Raw genomic sequence first — 4,382 nt, 5'->3', positions numbered from 1 at the left:
CAACTCCACTACTCCACCATCACCATTAGCTATTATCACTGACAAAACCTTTAATGTATTGGTTTCTTATTTTGGGGCTTTCTCTCTCAGAGATCTCTCACAGATATCATGTGGATAAGGCATCCATAGGCACTCTTGTACCTATGCAAACTTTTGCCCTCCCGTTCTTGTGCACATATCTCAGAGCCTTTTTAAGCTCAATCAAGTATACATCCTTTCCTGATATACTTCGATCGGATCCTAAATTTTGAGAAATATTGGTGTCTTGTGTACTTTGCTTTGTTGCACTGGAAATAAATTGTTTCCTTCTCTCTTAGGTTTTCTTGCACCCTTTGAATCTCTCTTATCACATCTTTATGCACTTTTGTAAAAGTAGCATATGGCTCCTTAGGCCCAATCCCATGTTAATGGTTTTTGAAAACCTTTCTACACCTTGGATTGTTGGGTTTGGGATAGGCGTCGATACTCTAAGCTGTGGTAGTGGCATTTGTACTTATCCTTCCAATTCCATGCCTTGGACTGTTAGGTTTGGGATATGCATTGATGGTCTAGGCTATGATAGTGGCATATGTATTTATCCTTCTAGCTTCATGCCTCCACTCCATGCCTTGGACTGTTGGGTTTGGGATAGGCATCGGCGGTTGTCCAAGCTATGGTAGTGGCATATGTACTTATCCTTCTAGCTCCATGCCTCCACTCCATGCCTTGGACTATTGGGATTGTTTGGGATAGGCATCGATGGTCTAGGCTATGGTAGTGGCATATGTACTTATCCTTCCAGATTCATGCCTCCACTCCACGCCTTAGACTATTGGGTTTGGGATAAGTGTTGATGGGTCAGATTGTGGTAGTGGCATCTGTACTTATGCTTCTAGCTTCATGCCTCCACTCCATGCCTTGGAATATTGGGTTTGGGATGGCATCGATGGTCCACGTTGTGGTGGCATTTGTGCTTATCCTTCCAGCTTCATGCCTTCACTCCATGGTTGGGCGCATGGGAGATGAGTGGTGTAGGAGGCATGTCCCTCTAACCCCATCCTTGTCCGTATAGATGACCCCATGATTCCGTCCCTGCAGTAGAGACTGAACACAATCCACTGATAATCAACCAGCTTGTAGAGACTGGCAATACTACACTATTGGAACCGATGCTAAAACCATCTCTTCAACATATATTGCTGAGTTTTCATTTCTTAATTCTTGAATAATCTTATGCAAGGGGTTTTGACTATGTCTACTTGCACCCATGAGGTGTCCGATGAGTCCACACCAAGTTGCATGGGATATTAGGTTATGGCTTCACACCCATGTGGATGAGGGCAAGATTGTGTTATAGACTCAGGATACTTACGGGCATAGGACTGAGCTCCTTGTGCTAGATAGGAAATGCTATTCTTCTAGGTCTTTTGCATGTGGAGATGTTCACAATATACCACTACTCCTAGCGTTCATAGTGTACCAGTGTTCACTTAGGCATTAGGAATTTTTTGGACCCAAAAAGGGCCTCCTAAGGATTGCTAATTTTAAGGGTTTAGAGCTTAAAAAGCTGGGCTTAAGGGAGACAAAGGCTATGATGACCCTTATTTTTTGCCTTGCCACATCAGCCATACCCCCCTAGTTTCACTTTTTAAAGGGAATATTCTCATACTCTCTCTCTTACTTTTTGACTTTTCTCATACTTTCTCTCTTACTTTTTGAATTTTTTATCTTCACTCTCTATAAATTGAATCTTTCTTGTCAGTTTGAAATCTCCTTTCTCATTAACTCCCACCATATCTCCCTTCCACACACATCAGCAAAACATTCTCGTATTTAGGTGGGCCCTAAAAAGTGAAAAAAATTTATTTTTTATTTTTTTTATATTTTGAGGTGGAAAAAACACCACCCAACCAATATTATCGCACAACCTTTGGAAGGGTATTGGTTAGGGAGCGGGCCCAACAATCTAAGCTTGCACAAGAGGCATGCAAGGCTACAAAAAGTCATGCTCGACTTGAATGGTTGCAGATCAATGCTCCCCATAGGCATGGTGCTTGGCATGCACGAGAATAAGGAGACAAGGGAGGCATTGGGTTGTGCATGCACCAGTATAAATCTAGATGTAATAAGGCTAAGAAAATAAGTTTAGTTAGGTTTTTTTTTCCCCCTAAAAAAAACTATTAATAGTTCCTTCTCTCACTTCATTTTCATTTCACTTTTTTTTTAGAGAGCTTGAGCTCAAGATCTACGTAGACACCCACATAAGGACACCAGCATATCACCACATTAGCATAGTCGTACATGGATATGGCATGCACCAAGAACACCGCACGTGTTACCATGCCTTCACAAAACACAGTGCAAGGCACCCAACGACCACATACTGGCAACACCACGGAAGAGAGTGACCCCTTGGATTCTAGGACATGCCCAATGGGATCACCAGAGTCCAACCCTCCTCCCAAAGCAACACTAGCACACACACATGCAGGCCCTTCTAGCGGGAGCAAGCATATGAAGAAGACCCCACAATGCAACCACCCCAGAGATCAAGACAGAGAGGCCAATGATGAGTAGTTCGACTGGGTTGGTGAAAACATTCCTACATTGCGCAGCACTATAGGTGGCAAGACCCTACTACCAGGACAGGGTGCCCTACCTACCCGGGAGGAACTTGATACACAAGTACCACAACAACAGGAGGAGGAGGATTCAGACTATGAGAGATACCAAGAGGAGGTTCCTGCAAGTGCGCGCAAGCGTAGCTCTTCAAGCCAAGAAAGTCCCAACCTCGCCAACGCACTAACACAACACAGAGAGCTCCAAGGAGGAGAAGGATGCGCCAAGGGCATAGGGCTCTACAAGAAATCAAGTTTTATCAAAGGAACACTGAGTTGCTGATAAGAAGAGCCCCTTTTGCTCGCACAGTGAAGGAGATTCTCCAATGATATAGAACAGAGTTCCGTGTGTAGGGGATTGCCCTTGAAGTAGCATTGCAAGAAGCCTCTGAGGCTTACATTGTTGGGCTTTTTGAAGACACCAACCTCCTTGCATATCTGCCAAGGACATGCAACTAGCTCGGTGCATTCGAGGCGAGCGAGACACGATCTAGAGATCTTAGATGTTAACCTTTTTTTTTAAGCAACTCTTTTGTTTCAAACCCCCCTTTGTAAAACAAGCCTATCTAGCTTTCATTTGTAACCTTTTGATAGTTAAAATTTTAAGTTTCTCTTACAATGTCTCGGTGTCATCATGTTTGTTTAACATGGAGTATCTATCATGTGCCAGTTTGTCACCCAAGGCATCAGAAATACTCCTGGAGGACTGAGGAAGCTGTGCCAGAACAGTGCGAATTTGGCCTCTGCAAAACGGCGATGTAGGCTCAAAATTCGCACTGTTCTAGCACTTCTCCCCTAGCCACTTAGGATCATTTTTGATGCATTTATAATGAAGTTGAGCACACTAATTGTGAGAAACAGTAGTTTATAAGTTAAAAACACCTTTAATCATGTGTAAAAATATAGTGTTTATCATCCAATACATCAGAATTGCTCCTGGAGGACTGGGGAAGTTATGCCAGAACAGTGCGAATTTAGGCTCTGCATCGGCGGTGTAGGCTCAAAATTTGCACTGCTCTCCCAGCCACTCAGGATCATTTCTGATACATTTATAATGAAGTTGAGCACACTAATTGTGAGAAATAGTAGTTTATAAGATAAAAACACCTTTAATCATGTATAAAAATATAGTGTTTATCATCTAATGCATCAGAACAACTCTTGGAGGACTGGCGAAGCTATGCCAGAACAGTGCGAATTTAGACTCTACGCAACAGTGGGGGGCGGTGTAGGCTCAAAATTTGCACTATTTTGGCACTACTCCCCCAGCCACTCAGGATCATTTCTTATAATGAAGTTGAGCACACTAATTTTATGAGAAATAGTAGTTTATAAGATAAAAACGCCTTCAATCATGTGTAAAAATATAGTGTTTATCATCTAATGCATCAAAATTACTCCTGGAGGACTGGGGAAGCTATGCCAGAAGAACAGTGCGAATTTAGACTCTGCAGCGGCGGCAGTGTTGCAGGCTCAAAATTTGCACTGTTCTGGCACTGCTCCCCTAGCCACTTAGGATCATTTCTAATACATTTATAATGAAGTTGAGTACACAAATTGTGAGAAACAATAGTTTGTAAGATAAAAACAGCTTTAATCATGTGTAAAAATATAGTGTTTATCATCCAATGCATCAGAATTGCTCCTGGAGGACTGGGGAAGTTATGCCAGAACAGTGCGAATTTAGGCTCTGCAGCAGCGGTACAAGCTCAAAATTCACACTGTTCTGGCATTGATCCCCCAACCACTCAGGATCATTTCTGTTGCATTTATGAAGTTGAGTAC

The sequence above is a fragment of the Cibotium barometz genome, chromosome 33 (genome assembly GCF_041138505.1).
Source record: "Cibotium barometz isolate CiBa-2024 chromosome 33, ASM4113850v1, whole genome shotgun sequence".
NCBI lineage: Eukaryota > Viridiplantae > Streptophyta > Polypodiopsida > Cyatheales > Cibotiaceae > Cibotium > Cibotium barometz.
This window is presented reverse-complemented; position numbering follows the sequence as displayed.